Below are 25,890 nucleotides of genomic sequence, written 5' to 3' on the forward strand. Positions count from 1 at the left end.
GACCCGTCATGCCCCACCGAGGGTTACCAGAGCCCAACGGCCTTAGAGAAACCGATAAGGCTCTCTGGTCTGAAGGACTTAAAGTCGCTCGGTACACTGAAAGTGTTACCCAAGTATTTGAACCTGGCGCGCGTGAGTGCTGGGCACTCCCCGACTACATGGTCAACGGTTTCATCCTCCTCACAGCACCATCGGCATTCCGGGTTGTCCGCAATACCGATAGTATGGAGATGGCTTCTTAAGTGCCAGTGACCGGTTAAAAGACCTGTCACTAGCCGAATTTCGCGTCTTTTTAGGCGTAGTACATTTTTGGTGAGACAGGCAGAGGGCCCACCTATATGCGCTTTGGCCTGTCTCATACCAGACTAGCTGGACCCTGCATCCAACCTGTACAAGTTTTTTCAGGACTTTTATGCACTCTAGTACAAGCTTGGAGCTTACCTTTGCGGCCGTGATAGCCTTAATTTTCAGTTTCAGTATACAGGGTGTCTCACGACGAATAGACGCGATCGATATCTAGGAAACTAATTTTTCAAAAATGTTGAAAATTTGGCAACATGGCACAGTCGATGGGGGCTACACAACTAAAATATTTTGACAGTTGTGACATTTCCGGTTATACCGGAAGTAAGTGTCAACTTCGTTATTTTAAATGGAACACCCTGTATATTTTTACATTTTTGGCTTTTACGTGAACTTCTAAGTATATTTTGTGTATAATGTCCTATACTTAAGTGTAACCGTTTTTGACATATTTTTAATTTCATGTGAAAAACTATGTTTATAAGCCCTAACATAATTACCGATTACTCCCTTTTATTAGCCTTTATTTATTGGTTAGTTTTGGTTAATTATCTTTATGAAAAAATTATAAAAATAGGGGGTTTCCATTTAAAAAAAATTGACTTTTAATGATTTTTTCATTTTAATTTTTAATGCTTGTTTTTGAGCCTTCCTCTAAAATAAAACCAAAACTAACCAATAAATAAAGGCTACTAAAAGGGAGTAATCGGTCATTATGTTAGGGCTTATAAACATAGTTTTTCACATGAAATTAAAAATATATCAAAAACGGTTACACTTAGGTATAGGATATTATACACAAAATATACTTAGAATTTCACGTAAAAGCCAAAAATGTAAAAATATACAGGGTGTTCCATTTAAAATAACGAAGTTGACACTTACTTCCGGTATAACCGGAAATGTCACAACTGTCAAAATATTTTAGTTGTGTAGCCCCCATCGACTGTGCCATGTTGCCAAATTTTCAAAATTTTTGAAAAATTAGTTTCCGAGATATCGATCGCGTCTATTCGTCGTGAGACACCCTGTATATTACGGTAATTAACCAATTTACAAAATAAATATAGTATATAAAATATTTAACAAAATAAGATTTTATATCGCAAAAGCACTTGAAGTATTAGTACTATCATTAAATATATAGCATAAATAACAGATTAGAGGTAGCATCAATAAAATAAAACAAAATATAAGGACAACAATGGTTTAAAACAGAGTAACACTGCAATAGAAAAGAAGACACACTTTAAGCAAAGTCAAGATATAAAATTATATTGCACTTAAGCAGATTTTAAAACTCATTGAAGTGAACTCAGAGAACAATGAAACAAATCTATACTGACACTATGCGAGTTAATCATCATTCTACCTATCGCACAGTTTTCACCATACAGTGTACGATGTTGTTCAAGGTAGAATAATCTAGTCTGTCTGAGCACTGTAGTAGGAGGAACATTTAAATTAAGCTAACACAACAACTCAGGAGACTGTATTACATTGTTAAGAATCTTGCATGTTGTGACAATATCGCAATTTTTACGTCGAGTCTCCAACTTTTCAATGTTCAGCAATCTATACATTTCACTGTAATTAATATCAATATAAGGAATAATAAGCTTGTAAGCAATATATCTTATGAATTTACGTTGAACTGTTTCTACACACATTATATATTTAGCATAATAAGGTGACCATATACATGAATTCGATTCAAGTTGACTGCGAACCAATGAAAAATACAGAAGTTTGATGGAATCAATACTGCTGAAAAATTGCCTCTTAATAAAACCCAACATTTTGTAAGCCTTATTACACAGGTTTCAATATTTTTTGAAAAAATTAGTCTGCAATCAAAAAGCACCCCAAGATCACGTATCTTTGATACTTTCTCAATAAGTGAACTCATTAGATGGTACTGATGAAATGGTGGACTAAAACTCCTAGTAAATTAAATATATTTGCATTTTTTAGCATTTAGGACCATTCTATTGTTCTTGCACCATAATTCAAATTTCTGAAGATCAGAAGATTGATCCTCAGAAATGTTAGGTTGCCTTAATGGCAGCTCTGCTGTCCGAGCATATTGATACGACTGTATTGCGGTGTCCGCAGCTTAGGATTTTCTTTCTGCATTTTAATACAGCGAATACTTCGGCCTGGAAGACAGTGGCGTTCTCCCCCAGCGAGTGTGCCTTACTAGTATGTGGGATCCCACCATAAAGCCCTGATCCAGCTCTGTTATTCATTCTGGAGCCATCTGTGTACCATAGATGGTCCCCCTATTCAGCAATGCAGGTATGTTGGAATGCTGCCACTCCTCTCTGCCTACAATGTGCGTCACGAATCACTCGCAGTCCACAGTCACTGGAGCCATGCAGTCACTGCCCATCAGACACAGCACGTAGTTCGCCGAGGACGTCGGTTATACGTACGCAGTCCTCATTGCTTCGAATTGCACAACGAGGTTCAGAGGCGGAAGGCTCAGCAGAGTCTCAAGCGCTCTAGTTGGCGCCGTCCGCATGGAACCCGTTATGCTGAGACATGCAAGACGTTGGACTCTGTCCAGTTAAGCACGAATTTTCGCTTTCTTCGTACATGGCCACCAAACGATAGCCTTGTATGTGAGAAGAGGTCTCACAATGCGCGAGTAGATCCAGTGGAGGATCTTAGGAGACAGACCCCAGGTATTGCCGAAAGCCAGCCTGCAGGCCCATAGCGCGCAGGTGGCCTTCTTTATTCTGGTGTCTGCATGATCGTGCCAGGAGAGTTTGGGATCCACCTTGATTCCCAGAAATCGAACTGTCCTGGAGTAATGCAGCTGCATGCCACCTAGAGATATAACAGGGAGCGTGCCAAAGTTACGTCTCCTCGTAAATAGTAGGAGCTCTGCTTTTTTGGGGTTAATCCTGAGACCCCCCGAGAGGCACCATATGTCCACCATACGCAGGGCTCTCATCATAGGGCCCTGCATTGAGACGGCGTCTTTCCCTGGGCAAAGGATTACCAGATTATCAGCGTAGGCCTGTGTGTATAGGCCAGCATTGTTTAAAAGATTTATCAGGCTGTCGACCACAAGGCACCACAAGGTAGGGGACAATACTCCTCCCTGCGGGCAGCCCCTAGCCGCCAACGTTTCGACAATCTCGTTGTTGAGCTGGGCAGATACATGACGTTTCGAGAGCATGGCCTCTATCCAGCTAACCAAACAGGGTTCTGAGCCGCGGCTCTCGAGTGCTTATGATTGATATGATGTCTCTATGATATACTATGATATGATATCTCGAGTGCTTATGATTTATGCTTATTATGAGGCAGATTAATGCAAAAAAGGTGTCGTCGAACGCCCCTTCAATGTCTAGAAACGCACCCAGACAGGCCTTACCACTACCCAGAGCACCCTCCACCTTCCTAACGAGGTGGTGTAGGGCCAGGTCCGTGGATTTGCTCGGCTGATAGGCGTATTGGTGCACATGCAGTGGTTTGTTGACCAGGATGCTTTCCTTAAGATATCGATCAATCAGCCTCTCCATCGCCTTCAGCATAAAGCTGGTAAGGCTGATAGGTCGGTACGATTTGGGATCTGTAAAATCGCTTTTTCCGGGTTTCGGAATGAAGACGACTTTCATTTGACGCCATAACTTTGGGACGTAGCCCTGAGCAAGGGACGACCTGAATAGTCTGACTATGTGTGGGGTTAGTACTTCTAACCCGTTTTGCAAAAGGCATAGATATAATCCATCCATGCCCGGAGATTTGAAGGGAGGGAATGTCTTGATTGCCCATTTCACCCTCTCGTAGGTAATTATTCTTCTAGCAGTCTCGAACTCTAAGCGAATCGGAGCCCGAGAACAGCTAGGATGATCGCGAGATGAGTTGGAATCTGGGAAGTGGGTGCGCAGCATGACCTCCAGTGACTCCCGCTCATTGGTAGTAAAGCCGCCATCTGGAAGTGACAGCGACCCCAATTTAGTTCCAGGTTCCTTGGACAGTACTTTGCACAGTCGTGCTGCGGATGGTGTGTTTTCATCGTCATCGCAGAACCGCCTCCAGCACTGTCTTTTGGAGTCCCTGAGTGTCTTTTTGTATTGCCTTGAGCTGCGTGGAACGCATTCCAGTCAGTGGCAAGCTTAGTGCGCTCAGCCCTGCGAGGGAGCCGACGCGTAGTGTCACGGTGCTTTTCCATGTTCCTGTTCCATCAGGCATTCTTGGCATTGGCGGGTCTCCGTCTGAGGGGACAGCTGCCCTCGAATGCCGCGACTAACGCACGAGTCAGGTTGACAGTCCCGATCTCTGTGTCGACCGGAAGTGTGTACCTTGCCGGCATGTCCGCAAGACCACCGACTAGTTCCTCTCGAAAGTGGTCCCAGTCAGTGCACCTTGGGTTTCTATAGGCTGGGGTAACGCACCGAGCCTGCTTCTTTAATTCAAAAAGAATGTGTCTGTGGTCCGACATTGTAACCTCGAGGGACACTCTCCATGAGCTGAAAAGGTTCACAGTACTAGGTGAACAGATAGTAAGGTCAATAATTGATTGACCCCTATTGCAGTAGAAAGTTGGGACACTGTCTCGGTTGAGTAGTTCTAGGCCATTTGAGCACATGAAGTCAACCAGGGAGCGGCTCCTTGGGTTCTTATCTCCGCATCCCCAAAAGCCGTGATGTGAATTCGAATCGCAGCCCATGAGAAGGGGGAGACAAAGTCTTCACAGTATTTGACCACCGCAGTGACGGCCGGGGGGGTGATTCAATTTCGATGGGAAAGTAGGCAGAGCAGACTACCAGATCTTTTCCCGTGTCCATTGACAGTTTGACGGTTACTAGGTCCCTTGTACAGAGACCTAAGAGGAGAAAGCACCGCACATTCCTAGTTGTTACTAGGACTTATTAAAAATATTTATAAAGTAGTTATTTATTGCATTGGCATCATATAAGGTGGGAGGAAGGTCTGCAATTTCTTTAGATGTCTTAATATTTAAATCACGCTGGCCTTGCCAGAAGTTTGTAGAGGATTTTGTTTTTTCTAAATGTTCCAGATAGGCAACCTTCTCCCTTCTCATAGATGGCACTGCGAAGTTACGCATTTCCTTATAATAATTCCAACTTTCAACTGTTTTCTTTTTTTTATATTTGGATAGTGCTTTCTCTCGCTGTTAGAAAAATTAACTTTAAATTTTCCGTTATTATTATTATTATTATTATTATTATTATTATTATTATTATTATTATTATTATTATTATTATTATTATTATTATTATTATTATTAATATTATTATATTAGAAAGATGATTTTGAAATTTTTCGAGATTAAAACTTCTTTTTGCCTAGGTTTTTCAATTTTTATATTTAAAGCACAAAATGGCATTTTATTATGATCACTAATATCGGAACTTACTGTACCGGAGTGCAGAATTATTTCTTTATTATTAATAAAAATTGGATCCAAACAGGTAGATGACAGGTAGATTAGAGATTCTAGTAGGTTCGTTAATCAACTGACAATAGCCGTAAGTATATAGAGTGTTGAATAGTGAATTTGGTTTAAGAAGGTCCACGTTTAAATCACCCGTAATTACAGAACAATCAGAACTTACCAAAACATGAGGAACGACTTCGTCCAGAAAACTCAAGACCTCTGAGACTTTCATATTTGGAGGACGGTATATTACTATTAGGACTATTTTACAAATACCGGCCTTAATATCCAGAAGTAAAAATTTAAAATTTACATCACTTACATTAGTTTTTATGATTTCGCATATTAGATTTGCTCTGACGTAAACGCCTATACCACCTCCAGTTCTATTCTTTCTATCTCTTCTGTAAAATCTGTAACCTGGCAATGATAACACATCAGAAGATATGTATTGTGTATGGGCTTTTCCACACACGGTATTCTGGGTTGTGATTTTTTTTCTTCAATAAAACACCAATTTTTCGGTAAATAAGTGTAATTAGAAGAATGAAATAAAGCACTGCACTAACCGTACAATTCTGTTATTGTTGTATAAAATATACAAATAAAAATTTTACAAAGTAAAATTTTGATTCTAACCGAATCTTGTGTTATATACTGTTTAATGACCTGTTGGCCTAAAGTTAAAAGTGTGAATGTATATAAAAATATGGATGGAGTGGAGAATGTGGCTGTGTAAAATGCTTACATAATGAAACGTTGCATTTTTGATTATAGAAGGATCTTTGTACTATTTGTCGGCTTTAGTAAGGAAATTGAATAAGCGGTTTTAAGAAATTAAATCTAATAACTCTGTTTATAAAGCTAAGACTGTTTATAAACTTAATATGCCGCCTGTAATAAAATATTAAATTTATATCATGCGGCTGGCGCGGCGACTAAATAAATTATAGGCTAAACATACCGCCCCCTTTGAAAGGGTTAACTTTCAAAAAAAATTAAAAATCAAATAAAATAATGATAAAACAACCTTAGTACAAAAAACCAACTAACAAATAATAATGTTAAAAAAAAAAAATATATGTAAAAAGTGAATTAAAATAATGTACATTACGAATATTATAATTAACAAATTGCAATTCAATATTTTGAATGCGGTGAAAATCTTATAAACTAAAAAATAAAAAGAGTTAATGCTAAAATATTAATCTTAAAATTAAGTATAAAAACTTATTATACCACTACTTATGGTCTATGGGTAAAGCACAAATCTTAGTAATAGCACGTTTCAAAATACCGTTGTTTGTACGAATGCTCACTACACGCACTATATTATCTTTACCGGGAAAACACTCTACTACACGACCTAGCTTCCAAAATAATGGAGCTGTGTTATCGTCCTTTATTAATACTAGTGTCCCTACTTTAATACTAGGAAATTGAGTGCCCCATTTGGACCTTTCCTGCAAAGTATTTAGGTAACTAAGAGACCATCGACGCCAAAAATGTTGTACTTGTTGTTGAATACGCTGATAGATCGATAGTCTATTATCTGGTATATTTATTATATCCGTTTGAGGTAATGCTGTTAATTTTTGCCCGATTAAGAAATGCCCAGGTGTTAAAGCCGCTAGATCATTGGGATCACTAGAAAGAGGTACCAATGGTCTTGAATTTAATATGGCTTCAATTTGAATAAAGACAGTTAAAAGCGATTCATAAGTTAAGTGTGCGTTTCCTACAATTCTCTTTAAATGAAATTTAGCTGACTTGACACATGCCTCCCATAGCCCTCCAAAATTAGGACCATATGGTGGTGAAAAATGCCAAGTTATTTGATTGATTTCTAGAAATTCTTTAAAATTTGATCCTTGTATTAATTTTTTAATAGTGTCTTTTAATTCACGCTCAGCACCAACAAAGTTAGTACCATTGTCTGTATAAATATTAAAACAAATGCCTCTTCGAGAAATAAATCTTTTTAAGCAATTGAGGAATGACTCTGATGATAAATCAGCTGACAGTTCGAAGTGTGTGGCCTTTGTTGCAAAACATACAAAAATACAAAGGTAACATTTGACCGTAATTCTGTTTTTGGTTTTACCATCTTTTACAAGGAAAGGACCAGAAAAATCAATGCCAGTAGAAATAAAAGGTCTTTGAGGGATAACCCGATCTTTAGGTAATTCGCCCATTTGATTGCATGCAGGTATTGGATTTGCACGAAAGCAAATAATGCATTGACGAAGAATTTTTTGAACGACATGACGACCATTAATAAGCCAAAAATTTGATCTTATAGCTGACAATGTTGTTTGAGCACCAGCATGTAAATGCCTCAGATGTTCATATCGTATAATTAAAGTTGTGAAATGACAGTCACTAGGAATTAAGATAGGATTTTTACCATTAAAATCTAAATTTGAAAACTTTAATCGACCTCCAACTCTCAACAAGCCATTAGAATCGATAAAAGGATTTAAGCGTAAAATTTTACTTTTCCCTTTTAAAGGTAAAGATGCTTTAAGACATTTGAGTTCATAAGCAAAATAATGATTTTGAATTAATTTACATAAGGTAATAGTAGCATTTATTAGTTCTTGCTTAGATAGAATACTATAGTAACGTAAACCCTTTGATTTGGTTTTTGAATTATAAATAAATCTTAAACAAAAAGAAATGACCCTTTGAAGCCTTGTATAAGATGAAAAATTATTAATAAAAGTGATGTTACTTTCAAATGTGGTTAAGACGGTTTGAGTATTTTGTTTCACCTCTGGAACATTCGATGAAATATTAGAATGTAAATAGGGCCATGTTTGTTCTTCATGTTGTAAGAATTCAGGACCAAACCACCAAAGTTTGCAATTTTTTAATGTATCTGGGTCTAATCCTCTGGATATCATATCAGCAGGATTTTGTTGGGTTGATACATGACGCCATTGGGAAAGAGTACTGGACTGTTGTATTTCTGATATTCTGTTAGCGACAAAAGTATTTAATTGACTGGGTTCTAAAGCTAACCATGATAAAACTATACTAGAATCAGTCCAAAAATAAGAATGATTTATTTTGACATGTTGAATAGCATTTAATACCTTTGAAGATAGCCTTATGAGTAGCAAAGCACCACATAATTCTAAGCGTGGTAAGGACAAAGTTTTTAATGGCGCAATTCTAGATTTAGCACAAATAAGTCGCACTACTACATCCCCAGAATTATTGCATGATTTAAGGTAGCAACAAGCTCCGTAAGCCTTTTGCGAAGCATCACTAAAACCGTGAAATTCCACTGAATTATAATTTAGACAAAAGATTTGCCTAGGAATTTTAATCTGATTTATTAAACAAATTTGCTCACAAAAGCTGATCCAGGTTTGATGTAGATCCATTGGAACACTTTCATCCCAATTAAGGCCTAATTGCCATAAAGACTGAATAATAATTTTAGCCCTTACAATGCAAGGACCAACAAGACCCATAGGATCAAAAATTTGTGAGGTACTTGCCAAAATGGATCTTTTAGTTACTGGATTAATATTAGGAAGACAGATCGTATACTGAAAAACATCATCTTTGGCATTCCACGTAATTCCTAAAGTTTTTGTTGTGTCATTTTCTGTAAGAATCTTTGCTTCTAATGGGGAATTTGAAAAGTTATTAAGAAGGGTATTATCACAGGCAAACCATTTTCTAAGATTGAAACCTGCAGATTTTAAAATTTCGTCAACTTCCTTAATGAGAACTTTTCCTTCTTGAATTGTGTTCGAACCACAGAGCCAATCATCGACGTAAAATGATTTTAAAATTTTGTCAGATGCTACGGGAAATTGAGCTTGATTCTCGATAGCTAGCTGTCTTAGACAACGAATAGCTAAATGAGCTGCACTAGCTGTGCCATAAGTAACTGTATTTAGCTGATACTCAGCTAACTCATGAGAAGGATCAAAACGCCAAATTATTTTTTGAAAGCATCGATGATTTTCCTGAACTAAAATTGATCGGTACATTTTTTCTATGTCCGCTGTGAACCCATACCTGTAGGTTCGAAAACGAATTATAATATCAATTAAATCATCCTGAATCTTAGCACCCACTTTCAAGGTGTCGTTAAGAGCTAAACCACTAGTTGATTTCGCTGATCCATCAAATACCACTCGAAGCTTAGTAGTAGTGCTCGATTCCTTGAGAACAGCATGGTGTGGAAGATAAAACCCTGTGTTTATATGAGTTGATTGATGAGAAACCTTGGTCATGTGATTAAGTTCAAGATATTCCTTCATGAATGCATGATATTGTAATTTGAGATCAGGATTATTACTAAGTTTTTTCTCAATGTTATAAAATCTTTTTAGGGCAATGTCATATGAATCCCCCAAATTTGCGAGATTTTGTTTAAAAGGTAAACTAACGACAAATTTTCCCAAATTATTTCTATAGGTAGTTTCAACAAAATAGGTTTCACATTCTTGCTCTTCCTTAGACAAAAAATGTCTTGGCTGACACTCTTCAATTTTCCAAAAAGCTTCTAATTGATTTTGCAAATCAGATGTGTTAGATGTAAATAAATTGCACACGGAGGAAAAATTTTCCAGAAAATTAAGTAATATGGGCCCTGAAACAATCCACCCTAATTTTGTTTTTTGCACAATAGCGCTGGAATTCTGTAATTTGATTTGCCCAACACTCAATAAATTCCAAAAAATTGAAGCACCTATCAATAAGTCAATAGGTCCATTTTGATTAAAATTTTCATCGGCAAAAACAATGTTTTTAGGAATTTGAATGTTTGACATACTAAATGACACATCGGGTAAATTCTTTGTGATTTTGTCTGTGACTAGACATTCAACATTTTCTAATGAAAATGAATTGATTGATGATTTGAAATTTATTTTTACACTTTTATGTATATTTGTCACATTATTGCCAAAGCCTTCCACTAAATGACTTATATTTGAGCTTGGTAGCTTAAGTTTATGAAATAAGCTCCTTGTAATAAAATTTAATTGAGAGCCACTGTCAAGCAAAGCTCGACAAAAGTGATCATTGCCGTATTTATCTTGAATTAAAATACAAGCTGTAGGAAGTAAGATGCATTGAGATTGAGTTTTGGATGATAAAGATGTATTAATGACAGATAAAACTTGGGAATCATGGTTTTGTGATTCAATAGCGGACTCTCGAGGCATATTGGACTCTGAAACGACTTGAATATTATTAGGATTTTGTTTATGTCCTATAAATGGTTTTGGAAAATGCAACAAAGTATTATGTTTCAAAGAACATTTTTTACATGTTGCAGTACTGCGGCACTCCTTACCAGAGTGACCTGGTTTCAGACAATTTGTGCATGCTTTAAGTGCACGAATCCTGCCTAACCTATCTTGGATGCTGAGTTTTAAAAAGTCACCACATGAAAAAATAAAGTGATCTTTTTTACAGTTTAAACAAGTTGAGGAAGCTATTGAATGATTTGAACTGCGGTTTTGAGGCTTGAATTCGGATTTATGTGAGGTTGAGGAAGATGCAATATTTTCTAGTATTTGACAACGCTTATTTAAAAATGAAAATAAATCATCCGTAGTAGGCGTGTCTGTATTAATTTTTAAAGAAATATCTTCCCACTCACGTCTAGTAGAAGGGTCTAATTTAGATTTTATATGAAATATGATAAAACAGTTCCATTGATCAACAGGTAAGCCTAATGACTTAAGAGCTCTAAGATGTTGATTTGCATTATCAAGAAGACCTCTGAGTAAAATATGAGATTCTTTATTAATTGGCTGAATTTCAAAAAGTGATTTCGTATGGGCTTGAATTATGACCCGTTTGTTTTCATACCTCTTGCATAAAATATCCCAAGCAACATAATAATTAGACTCAATAACCTCCAATGAGAGAAGAAGTTTGGCAGCATCGCCTTTCAAACATGATTTAAGGTACCAGAATTTTTCAATATTGCTTAGTGATGCACTATTGTGTATCAAAGATTTATAAGTATCTGAAAATTGTAGCCAAAGCTCATAGGAGCCATAAAATTCTGGTAGTTTAATTTTGGGTAGGTTTGAATGGTATTGCAATGATGCGTTTTGGAAATTTTGCGGAATCGACTCTGCGATCTGGGATTCCTGATGTGCTTGATGAATATCTCTGAGATGTTTATCAATGATAGTTTTAGCAAAACCTGAAGATTCAAAAAATTCATCCTCAAAGTCAATCCTAAATTGTGAGTGATCCTTAGAATCAAATAATTCCAGATCACCCTGAACTGATACAAATTCAGGCCATAATGATTGTAGCCGTTCTAACCTGACCTGTAATTGGCCAATTTGATTTGGATCAGAAAATGTATTTACAAAATTTGTAAATCTTGAAAGAGCATCAAAAATTCTATTTCGTGCTAAAGAGAGAACTCTAATTTTAACGTTTAAGTCCTCTGATGAGGATGATTGTGTTTCAGGCATTTTGTTAAAAATAATTTAATTCAACGTTAATCAAAAGAAAAAAAAAATAAATAAATAAATCAATAAAATTGTTTGAATGCAAAAATAAAACCAATTAATTATGCTTCTGTGTAAAAAAAATAATTAAAGTCTAAATAAACTAAAGATTGTAACACTATCCAACAACACGTACTACTCAAAAATAATGTGCTACTCGAACTTTTATGATATATGACGTCGATGAACCTTTTCCCGCTCTTGACCTATATATCTTAAAGTTAAATAAGGTAATGTAAATAAAAAATAAAAATTATTAACGACTTAAACTCGGAAAGTGGGCCGAAGAATCGTCAAGTAGTCCTGTAGCGAAGTGAAGTACCTAATGTCGTTAAATTAGTCTGCCTCTGGAGCGGCTAAAAACCCGGAGATTCACTGCGTCGTCGAAAGCGTGTCTCAATGCCTGCCAATTGGTACCCCAGAGAAGATCGAAATGCTTGAAACCAAAATCAAAAAAATCTCCTTTTTTCGCTTGGTAAAAAGGACGAATTTTCTGGATTCGGATGCTGCTTGTTTCCTTGCGTTCACAATTTTGCATGAAACTTGGCGATGTGTGTTGCGATATATAAAAAATTTACCTTGTCGACTGCTTGGTATGATGTACCTGTGACTTCTGCCTAATATAGGTATGTATACCTATCTGCTGTCCACCAATCTGCCTATCCACCACTCTGCCTATCTGCCAATCCGGCTCGAAGGACCATGTATTGTGTATGGGCTTTTCCACACACGGTATTCTGGGTTGTGATTTTTTTTCTTCAATAAAACACCAATTTTTCGGTAAATAAGTGTAATTAGAAGAATGAAATAAAGCACTGCACTAACCGTACAATTCTGTTATTGTTGTATAAAATATACAAATAAAAATTTTACAAAGTAAAATTTTGATTCTAACCGAATCTTGTGTTATATACTGTTTAATGACCTGTTGGCCTAAAGTTAAAAGTGTGAATGTATATAAAAATATGGATGGAGTGGAGAATGTGGCTGTGTAAAATGCTTACATAATGAAACGTTGCATTTTTGATTATAGAAGGATCTTTGTACTATTTGTCGGCTTTAGTAAGGAAATTGAATAAGCGGTTTTAAGAAATTAAATCTAATAACTCTGTTTATAAAGCTAAGACTGTTTATAAAACTTAATATGCCGCCTGTAATAAAATATTAAATTTATATCATGCGGCTGGCGCGGCGACTAAATAAATTATAGTCTAAACAAGATACATTACTTTTTAACCATGTTTCGGTTACACAAATAATATCATAAGTGTTATTAACTAATTGAGAAAAACTTACAAAACTAGGGAGCAGCGATCTTACATTAATGTTAGCAATACTTAATAATATGTTAAACATTTATATAGTTATTGATTATTATTCAAACTTAAGAATTATTCAAAATCTTGGATAAAAAGATCTTTTGAAATAGGTGGAGGTTTATACACTGCTATTATTCCCATAGCAATATCCCCAACATGACATACTACTCTAGCTACCATGGCTTGAGATTTGGGCAATTTTGTTTTATAAAATATCAGCTCTAGCTCTGGTTTTATAAGAATTATGATACCATCATTTTTGTTATATTTGCCTTCATTATAGAATGTTTAATAGCCCCTTATGTTAAAGTTATCACTGGAAGATATTTCAAAAGTTTCGCTTAATACAATTGTCTGTAAAACCTAAATTAAAATTTTCTAATAAAGCAATTAAATTGTCAAAATTTTTTCTTACACTCCTGATGCTTACATGTACTAAATTAAAAATATTTGCATTTATATTTACTTCATTATGTAGCATATTGCAGTCCACCGTCTTAGTTAAGATATTGTCGTCTCTTTTCATGTTGTTCAGAATGTCATCCTAATTAATTACGACCATTACTCCCCATAGTCAATCTTTTTTTCGTGCTTTCAAGAAAATGTTTTGTTGATGGGCAATTGGTGTCTAAGGCTGTATATTTAATATTGTGTTTTAAATTATACTTTCCATTTGCTGAGATGCAGTTGTAACATTTTTGTTGAGAACTATTACATGTGCTTGTTTCGTGTTCTCCTGCACAGGTTCCACATACAGTCTTATTAGTGCAAGCGTTGATTGTGATTGTATCCTTGGCACTTATGGCATCTTGTAAAGGGGACATCGTCATACACGGCACATCGATTCCATCCACTACACACCATTCCAGAGTTGATAAACTTCCAGTAAGCATCGAGTCTGAAGGAAAAATAACCGAGAACCTTTTTTGTTCGTTCTTTTTTATGTAAGTAACTGTAAATTCATCATTTTGTTGTATCCAATAGTTTTGTTATCTTATTTTGTCCTCAATGATTTCTGGTATTCCGTCTCCTGTATATCCCACAACCTTAACTCGAGGTTTTCTCTTCTTCGGTATGTTAGCGTCGATTGTGTGTCCTAATTTTGTATCAATTTCTTTTTTAAGTGAGTCTATTTCCTCTTTTGTGGTGCACTTAACAATTACATCCATGTATTAAATAAGGAGGAAGCTATATCGCCTTATGCAGACCATATACTTAAGCGTGTCGTTTACAAGTCGCCAAAAACTAGGCAATCCGCTATACTCACAATTGACAATGTTATTTAGAATCAGTCATATCGAGTGATCGTGTCGAGATTTTAGTGCGTGATTTTGAAATCCCAATGATGCTTTAATTTATAGACAATGTCAATAAAAAAAAATTAGTTTGTGACAGGTCACACGTCAAAGGTCAGAGTCGTCAACTTCATTACCGTTATTAAATATATTTTTTGTTGGCAACACTGAAAATGTTTAGAGTGACCAATATCAAAAGGACACAACCACTATAAAAATGGCGGCCACCAGGCAGTGGTCATTTTTGGGTATGGAGGCCATATGTATTAGCAGTCCAGGTATGTTTATTAAGTTCGTGACACTAACCGCCATTTTTATAGTGGTTGTGTCCTTTTGATCTTGGTCACTGTGAATATCTTCAGTGTTGCCAATAAAAAATATATTAAATAAAGCTAAGGTTGACGACGGTGACGTTTGGCATGTGACGCTAAACCTACTCACGCCGGTAACCAGGCCGGATGAAGCCGGACGCATCTTGCGGGAGGCGACAACGTGGAAAAGTTTTAAATTTACCATTTTGAAAGTCTTAATTAATTATTGTGAAATCTTCGATTCGGGGAACAGCGTACATACCCGACGGCTTTTGTCGAGTCACCCGAATGAGTGAATGGCTAATGAATTTCACCGATTGGAAGCAGAAACCAATAACCCAAGATAAGAACAAGTGAATTGTCTGTCTGTAAAGTTTATCATAGAATAATATAAAGAGTTGTTTATTTTTACTATATAAACCCTTGCTAATTACAAACCCTCATAAAATCATCCGTATTTTGATTTTTATAGATGCTTGTACGGATTAATGTGGAAACACTGTACATAGAAGGAAAGAAAAAGTATAAAAATGTAATTTTGTTTGTTATATATGAGGCGCCCAATTCCAAAACTCTTTAGATCCGTGCTAACCAATTTTACAGGAAAAGAGAAAAACTTCGGATTTCTTGTAAGAACAAATTTTTGTGGTTTAAAATGAAAATACACATTTACGACAACTGTTTATTTAAATATTTGTTACTAAGTAGTAAATTTTTGTTTAAAAGAAGTAGTTATGGATGAAAATAATAGGGATATAACAAGTTTTGCTACCACACCATGGAACTAAAAAGTTTTGTTTCAGTACCTGTAGGATTTAGGGAGTTTTAAATAAGTAAAAGTTTATAATTTAAAAACAAATATTTTTTTTAAATGAAACTTAAAAATTAAATTTTTAGTCCATCGTCTTCTTCCATGGGTTCCATTCCTTCTTCTTCTTCTTTTTCAACTTCTGTATCATGAAGTGATTCAATGGCGTTGTCAATTACTTTTTTATAAAATGTTAAATCGACCTCTTCAATCTTTCTCCACTCTAAACGAAAATGTTTTTTTAATAAAGCATCCACATCCTTAAGCTTGGCTGGTTTTACTGCACATTCCTTAGGAAGAGGCTCCAAATTTAAGGTAACCAAGGTTTTTCCTTTTTTCAAAACGGACTTGTATATCCCGAAATCGTTTTTGTAACTTACTTCCCCCTTTACGAACACTGCTTGAGTTCCTTTTGAGTTCCATTTCTTTAAAATTGAAATTCTTTTACATGGAGCAAACTTAAAATGCCACTGCCCAGGTGGCTTTATAACCGATTATATAGCTTTTTTCCAGTTAAAAATTTGACAATCTTTTTCGATATGAAGCACAGTTGACAACTCGGAAAAAAATTTCCTATATTCATCAGGATGAACTATAACTTCCTTTTTTTTAACTCTTTTTTCAATTCGTCCGAAAACATGATCCGCCGGTAAAAAAGAGTGACCAACCACAGGAAATGTCACAATAATTTCATTCACTGTAGAGTGATACAGCCAATATATCAGCATACCCATCATTATTACGTTCTTGTTCTGGCCAGGACACCCATCGCAAAAAAGTTTGATTGAGGTAACATCAGTCAAGTCTACCATAGAAAGTTTATGATTAACTAGTGAAGATATTTCATTTGAGCCCTTAGCGCACACATTCTCGTTCCAAGTGTATGAAGTGATACTTTCCTTAGTCTGTTTGTCATTGGAATTTCCTTCACATACTGTGAAATTGTATAGATAGAGCTGCCTAGAATAGTAAGCTGATTGATCCGGGACTCGGGGCAACACCATATTTTTTTGACAGTCGAAGGATAATTTGAAAGTATTTTCCTCAGGTTTGTTAAGTGCTTCATAAAATGCCTTTTTAGATTATGAACACGTAGCATGCATATTAGCTTTGCCTTATTATCCCTGTTGGTTTCGGCAGTTATTAAGCTTTTAAGTCTTATACATTCTGAGCAAGCATCAGTGGCAGGACTCTTGAAGCTAATATTAAAATCCCTTGTAAAAACTTCCCGGAAATAGTCATATTTTACAGCCAATCTGCTGTTTTCATCACAGTATATTTTCCACAACTGCCTTATGGATAGATCACTTGGCATATACGGTCGTTGAGATTTATTCCTAGTGTAGCGAGACTGAACACATTTTAACTTTAAAATAAATGCTTTTACATTTTCTCTTCTTTCGGCATATTTTGTATTTATCCTATCCCCTCCTCTATTTTCTTTGGGTGGTATAGTGTCAATCAAATAATTTTTAGCTATATTTTGCATCCGAAACCTTGAAATGTCCAAGATAGATAAACAGGCTTTACTGCAAATCTGGAAAGTGCCATCTTTAGTTTTAATAAAATATTTTAACGACACGGAATTATTTCGAGTTCCTGTTATTGGACGGCGCCTTTTTGGAACATTTGGTTCTGTATGTTTAAGAATAAAGTTATCTTGCGCAATTTTCGTAGTATTTTCATAGAATTTTTCATGAAATCTTCGAATATCTTGCATAGACAAGTTTTCACAGGCAAAAGTACTTTTTTTATGATGACATTTGGGGTGTCTAGGTAGAGTTTTAGGCTTATACCTGCAATAAAAAAATACTTTAAGTACCTATCTACCTAACTATTAAAAATTTATTTAAAATATTACCTTTGAACTTTATCTTTTGCTTTCTTCCAGTTTGATGGATTTCGCAATTTCTTTCGGCCTTTACCAGGTGTAGCAAGACAAAATGAGTCTTCCATATCACGATGTGTGTAAGACTCTTTATATTAACAAAATTGTCCAAATTTATTTTGTGCAGAGGATTCATGTTACAATGTATTCTTAATAAGCATAATAAAATACAAATCAAGTCTTAATTCTCAAATTTAAAATGTACATAAGAATAATTAAACAAACATAAAATAGGTACAAAAAAAATTAACAAAATAAATGAAAATGATCAATAGATTATTTATATTGATTTTTGGTTGTTTTTGTTTATCATTAGATAAGACAATGGACGTTTCCATCGGTGACAGATGGAATATAACAAATATAGGGAATATTATGGAAAATCACAAATACATCCTTCTCGTCACGATCAAGTTCAGAGATTAGAGTTATATATCAGAGTTTCATTAACCTTTATTTTTAAATAAATTTGTTAAGTAAACACAAGCAAAAATTGAAATGAAGATCATCATTTTTATGATTATTAGGATTTATAAGATCTAAGTTTATGAGAATAATAAAACACATTTTAAAGTGCATGTATGTAAGAATTGAAACTTTGTCTCATTTTAGGTAATGATTACTTTCTTTCATAAATTTTAATGAAATTCTTAAACAATTACAAAAAAAATCTCAGATCTAACGCAACTATCTTAAATTCTTAACCCAATGTAACTTTCTATTTTGTTCTTGTAAACATAACCTCCCAAAATCTTTAATTGTTTTGTTTCCCTACAATTGGCAGTTTGGCACATCTGGAATTTGTCAGAGTTACCAACATCAAAAGGACACAATCGCGCAAAATCGCGGCCATCTAGTAGTGGTCATTTACTTTTCATTGAATTGGCAGTCTAGTTCAGTTATATTTATTAAGTTTGTGGTCCGAAACATGTTGAAATCATTTGAGGTCTCTCTTATTTTACTTTCTCTATGGATCCGAGCCTTTGCCACTAGGCCAGTTTAATATTGGTGTGATTTTTAAATCGAAATAAATAGTCGAATAAATCAGTTGGACCACAGTCTAACACAGTCAAGTCACTCGACCCTTTTCGACTAACCATCCGCACCTGCCGACGGCGCCGACGCCGCCCCTCTCACCTATCGGAGTTTATCGATCCCCCGCATGCGGGGGATTTATACCGGTTCGTCGACGAAGTGTGGTTATAGGGTTGACTCGGTTCAGTTTATTTTCGACGTTTACCGAGTGTGCCAATATTTTTTGTTTTTGTGAATTTAATATTCTGTCATTTAGTGCTAGTTTTACGGACTTTTACTTTAATATAATTTATATTAATAGTAGTTGTTGAGGCCAAGACAACAGCAAATTTCATAAATGATATGAATCAATTATTTGACATTTTAAATTCAAGTACGCTGATATCATTCCAAGCATTTATGGGGACCGAAAAACAAATAAAATTTTCAGAAAAAATGGATAAACTTTTTTCCACTTTAAAAGTCATCGGAAATGTAAAAAATAGAAAAACAAATAAAATAATCGAAAAAGATGTAACCAAAACATTAAGATTTATTTATGGCTGGAGGTTGACCATATCATCAATAATAAAATTATGGGAGGTATTGAAATCTAAGGGTTACACATTTTTATTAACACGAAACCTTAACCAAGATTACCTGGAAAATTATTTTGGACAAATCAGGAATGCTGGTGGAAATGCTAAAAATCCAACTCCCATTCAGTTTTGTAGGGCTTTTAAAAAGCTCTTTGCTTTTAGGTATTGTGATGAAAAGGAAGGTTCCAATTGTTTAGCGGATGTAAGTGATATATTACTTACCATAACTCCAGATTTAGTAAAACGGGTATTGGTTTTAAATCCAACAAAAAATTATACACGAATTTTAAATATCGACAGCAAAGATTATCAAAACTTACATACAGAAGAAGGCAACGCACTAGTGTATGTAGGTGGATATTTATTACGAAAATGTAGTTTTAAACATAGTTGTGATATTTGTATTAATTTTTGCAGAGGTGATAATGTGCATGATAAAACTACAATTTTTTGTGAAAAAAAGCCTACGAGGGTAGTTAGGGACGATTTGGGGGATTAATTGTACCCCCAAAGAGCTTCAATGAATACCTAATCTTACTAGAGGATGTTTTTACGAAAAAATTTAATAATATTTGTGTAAAATATAATGCAGGCATTTATTTAAAAGAAGAATGTGCAAAAATACCATTTTCACACCCTTGTTCGAGTTTTCCTTTGGACTATATGTTAGCTTTATTTACAAGAGTAAGAATCTTCAATCTTCGTAAGAATCTTCATCTCAATTATAGACTAAAGTTTGCAAATAGAGAGATAACTAAAACTAGAACAGGAAATAAGAAGGAAAACCCAAAGCTTTTGTTTATTATTGTACAAATGTTTTTTGGATTAGAATAAGACTTAAAATTATACTCGTACATAGTTCCTCTTAATAAATATGTATTGTTTATAATTTAATATTTTTACTGTATAATAGAATAGTAAGTGTGCATTGTAATGCAATTACGATTATTAACAAATAAGAAATATATGCATATACCTACATATAAATCAAGTGTTTTTTTTAATTATTTTCCTTTTTGCAGTTTCCCACTAATTACATGTGTTTTGATCAGCCAACTGTGATTCAACAAATTAATATTCCATTTAATAATAAATGGTAGTAAATATCCAGATAGAAATAAACGTCATTCTAATAAACGTCCAGGTTTCTACATACCTACATAGTAGGTAAAGTGGATTTTGGGAAAATCCCCAAACAAGTAAATGATTAAATAAAGGGTATCTAAATTAAGTGTCTGAACCAAATGATTCCTCTTAAGTAACCAGGTCAATCAAAAAAATTAAGATAATCGGCACAACCCTACGTTTTTATTATTGAGAATAATAATGCTGGATTGAATCAAATAAGAAATAAATTGGTATGTAATTGGTCAATTTCTTGAAATATATCTGGCATTTGATTGGTAATTCCTTATTTCTTATTTTATTTTACTGTTTAAATGCATAAATGTCAAATAAGGCCTTATTTTATTTTATTTGTCTGTATAAATTCAGCTTAACTAGTCGGCAATTAAGGTATACATTTAGGTTTACACCCTTTTATTTTTTTATTTTACACCTTTATATTAGGTACACCTTTATTGAGATTAAAGGGTTTTTAAGTTGGTGGCAACGTCGCCAAAGTGACGAGAATATTACGTTGTTTTTGCTCCTCAAAAATTTAGTGTTTTTATGCAGATTAAGGCAATAAAAATTGTTCAAACCTGGTAATTTATATTACCTAGAAACTAGTCCATAAATTAGTGGAAAAAGTCTGTGATTTTCTAGACACATAACTTTAGAACTATTTAAATTCCTTTCTCGGGTCCGCATGTGAGAAACGTAAACATTGTGCAGTATAGCGAATATCAAGGCAACCTGCTTACAAGGTTGGTTGCGGTATTGCCGGCTTGTCGGATAAAACTGACTAATTATGGAATGCGATGTTTGTAAAAAAAACAGCTCGCAAATTGAAATTTTTGCTTGTGATGGTTGCAAAACTCGATTATGTAGAAATGAAGTGTTGTCATTGATAAATGCTTCTGAATACAAGGTTTTGCAGCTTAAATCAAAGCGGCACTTGAAATTCTACTGTGAAAAATGTACTAAAGGTGAATCATTTTCTCTATATCAATCACTAATTGAGGAGAAACAAAAACATATTGAAGCTAAAGAGAAGATTATCAGTTGTCTGGAAACAAATAATAAGGAATTATTACAAAAAATAGAGATGTTAGAGAAGAAGCTTCAAAATACGCAGAACGAGAGCAAGGGGACCTTTTCTGACGTGGTAAGGAGAGGAAAACCAGAATCTGTTGTTCTAATAAAGCCTGTTGATGAGCAGGATGGCGTTTTAACCAAAAAGGAGATTAGGCAAAACGTAGATCCTTCTAAAATTGAAGTTTCGAAGTTTAGGCAAATTAAGGGAGGAGGTGTTGTAATAGGCTGTTTGGATAAAAACCAGATTAAGGATCTTCGTACACAATTGGAAAAACAGTTAGGACAAAAATACACTGTGGAGGTACCATCTTTGAAAAAACCAAAAATGAAAATAGTAAATATTAACAAGGATGATGTAGGTTTAGAAGACTCTGATAGTACAATAATAGATTTAATTGTTAAGTGGAATAACTTATTTGACGGGGAAGATTTTTATATGAAAGTTTTAAAAAAATCGGTAAATAATTTTAAAAATATAAATCTTATCCTTGAAGTCGATTCAATTACCCATAACAAATTATTAAGTCAAGAAAGGGTCAAACTAGGGTGGTCTAGGTGTCGTGTTTTTAATCACGTAAGTGTCCTACAATGTTTTAATTGCATGGGCTTTAATCACTATGGTAAGGATTGTAAATCACAACAAATCTGCTCAAGATGCTCTGGCAATCACTCTTATAAAGAATGTAGGTCTAATGAAAAAAAATGTATAAATTGTATAAAATCTAAAAAGCCAAATGAAAACTTAGATGTTAGTCATGAAGCCTTAAGTCGAGAATGTCCTTGCCTATTGAGAATAATTAGCTTATATAATAAGAAGGTTGACTATTTATCTGACTGTGTATAAATCTATTTCAATATGAATAATATTAATAGCAATATGTCTGCCATTCTTAAAATGGCACATTTAAACTTAAGGTCAATTTTTACGGGATTTCAGGAGTTTGTGGATTTGGTAATAGGTAATGATTATGACATTATCGCAGTGACAGAAACTTGGTTAACTAATAACGTCTCGTCAAATGTGATTTCTATAACTGGTTACAATTTTTATCGCAAAGATAGGTCTACTGGCCGAGGTGGGGGGGGTAGGATTTTTTGTTAAATCTCACTTAAAGGCTGAGATTCTTAACCTTATTATAGGTACAGATATAGATGGTTTTGAAAATATGTGGCTAAAAATTAATATAAACAGGGTCTCTATTACTGCTGGGGTCATATATCGTACTATGAATAATATTGGGGCTTGTGCAAATGCACTCGACAATATTCTACCAGAAATAATATCAACCTCCGACTATGTAACGGTTCTAGGGGATTTAAATATTATTTTTTTTAACAGCAATAATCCAATATCCGACATATTTGATGTTTTTGGTTTCACTCAGACCATTGATGAGGCTACAAGGGTCACTGATAGAGTATCAACATTACTAGATCCTATATTTTTTAGTGATGCAGATGCTGTTATGGATGTTGGCACCATCTCTGCTATCGGGATAAGTGACCATAAGTTGGCATTTTGTAATATACGCTTACCAAATCTTAAAAGAGTCCAGAAAATAATATCATTCCGCAGTTACAAACATTTTAATGAAAACCTTTTTAATACAGAGCTTTTACAAATACCCTGGGATAACATATATTATTTTCCAAATATAGATGACAAAGTACAATTTCTGACACAGAACCTAATAAAATTATTTGACAAACATGTACCAATAAAGACCGTCCGCGTTAATAAACCCCCAGCACCTTGGCTTACACCAGCTCTAGAGGCCATATTAAAGGAACGTGATAAGGCTAACTTAAAATATAAAAAATCAAAGTCATTAGCTGATTTTGAAGCTTATAAGCGGGCTCGAAACTTTGCACTTGCTTCTATTCGAAGGGAAAAAAGGGCTATTTAAGTTTTTTGGAACAACAAAAAAATAGTAAGTTACCCTGGAAAAATCTTAAAAATATGAATGTAAATGTAAGCTCAAAAACTTCTAATAGTGAATTTCCACTTGACTCTGTTAATCCTGATAGTGCAAATGACTACTTTTTGAGTGTATTTAAAAAATCAAATAAATGTGACCAAAAAATACATTTCTATAACACAAATAAACTTAAGAACAACTTGCACTTTCAATTTAATATGATAGATTCCAGTTCAGTGAAAAAAAAAAATTATTCCATTAAGTCCAATGCTTCTGGTCATGACAATTTGACACTTTTTATGATAAAGCTTAGCCTTCCTGCTATCCTACCTCATTTGACACATATTGTTAATTCTTGCCTAGAAGCTGGGTATTTTCCAGAGGACTGGAAAAAGTCCATAATTCTTCCTGTTCCTAAGACCAGAAAAGTAACTGCTGTGAATGAACTTCGTCCCATAAGCCTGTTGCCTGTCCTATCTAAAATTCTTGAAAGAACTGTTTACACACAAGTATTAAATTACCTAAATCTTAATAATTTGCTCCCAGTTCATCAGTCAGGCTTTAGGTCTGGACATAGTACTACTACTGCTCTTCTGAACTTAACTGACAACATAATAAGGGCATTAGACAAAAATATTGCGGTTGTCCTAGTCTCCCTGGACTACTCTAAAGCTTTTGATCTGATAGACCATGATTTACTGTGTGCTAAACTAAAATATCTGGGCTTTGACGAATGCTCTGTCTCCTTTTTCAGGTGCTACCTGACAGATAGACAACAGCGCGTACAAATTGGTAACAAGTTTTCTTCTGCTGAGACTGTGATATCTGGTGTACCACAAGGATCTATAATTGGACCACTTTTGTTTCTAATATACATTTTTGACATTTTCCAGGTAATCAAAAATTCAGATTCACAGTCATATGCAGATGATAAACAGGTTTTGCATTATTTTGACTCCAATAAACCAGCAGAAGCTGAAGCATCTCTCAATGACGATCTAAAATCCATCAATGATTACTCAAGAGAACATAACTTAAAGATAAATCCTGAAAAAACAGAGGTACTTCTCTTTTGTTTAGAAAAGCGAAGAAAACTGCTAGAAGGTAGGTTGCACCTGAAACTGGGCGACACAACTTTGGGATTTTCTAAAAATGCGAAGAACTTAGGGCTTATCATTGATACTGATTTAAGGTTCAGAGATCATGTGAATAAGTTACTTCAAAAAAGTTATGTAAAAATGAAAGTTCTCTATGCCAACAGATTTATCTTAGACTTTAATATTAGGAAAAAACTCTGTGAATCTCTGGTTTTGCCAAGTTTTTATTATTGTAATATAGTGTACTACCCCTGTTTAGATTTAGTGACAAAAAATAGATTGCAAGTTGTGCAAAATAACTGTTGTCGCTTCATATTTGGTCTGAGGAGATATGATCATGTCTCAGCAGAATTTAAACAATTAAATTGGTTAAATATGTCGGGTGTGGTAAAGCATCATTTTGCTACTTTTCTAATGAGGTTGTTAATATCAAATATTCCTGTATATTTGAGGGAAAAGTTAGTATTTCGAACATTTATTCATAACCGTGAACTTCTTTATGGAAATCACTTTACTATGCCACAACATCATTCAGCACTCTTTCAAAGAGGTTTTGCCTATAATGCAGTATCTTTATATAACTCCTTAGATCCCTATTTAAGAGATATTAGTTTAAACGGCTTTAGGTCTCAGTTTAAAACTTATTTGTTAAATTTACAAAATACTTAGTGTCATTATGAATTATGTTTACTTTTCACTTCTTTTTTGATTTAGAATAGGGATGGTTAAGTGTAAGAGTAGCCTAAGGCTAAACTTCGCCATTTGTATTCTTTAACCTTAATCTTATATGTATATACCTATAAAACATTTAAATCTGTGTAATGTATATGCATGATTAATAAAAGACGATTTATTATTATTATTATTATTATTAAAAACAGTCGCTGAAATGAACTGGTTATTAGAAATTAAATAGTTTATGTTTTTGTTTTTTCTTTTCTGTTTGATTAAAAAATGAAATTGAATTTTTTGATTTTCCAGAGCCTTAGCCATGCTTTTATTGAATGTAAAATAAATTATGTATAATGGTCACACCTTATTGCCGGAATTAACATTTAAATTTTCTCTCCTTTAATTTAACTTTTTTTTACTAGATAAGCGTATTACTATTTGTTCTTCTTGAAAATTTAAAACTAATTTGTATTTATTTTTCTTAATTTATAAAGGACGCACATCATATCGCGATTCTCAATCAATTTTTTACAATCTAAGCATAGCC

This window comes from Anthonomus grandis, chromosome 11, assembly GCF_022605725.1.
Source record: "Anthonomus grandis grandis chromosome 11, icAntGran1.3, whole genome shotgun sequence".
Lineage (NCBI taxonomy): Eukaryota > Metazoa > Arthropoda > Insecta > Coleoptera > Curculionidae > Anthonomus > Anthonomus grandis.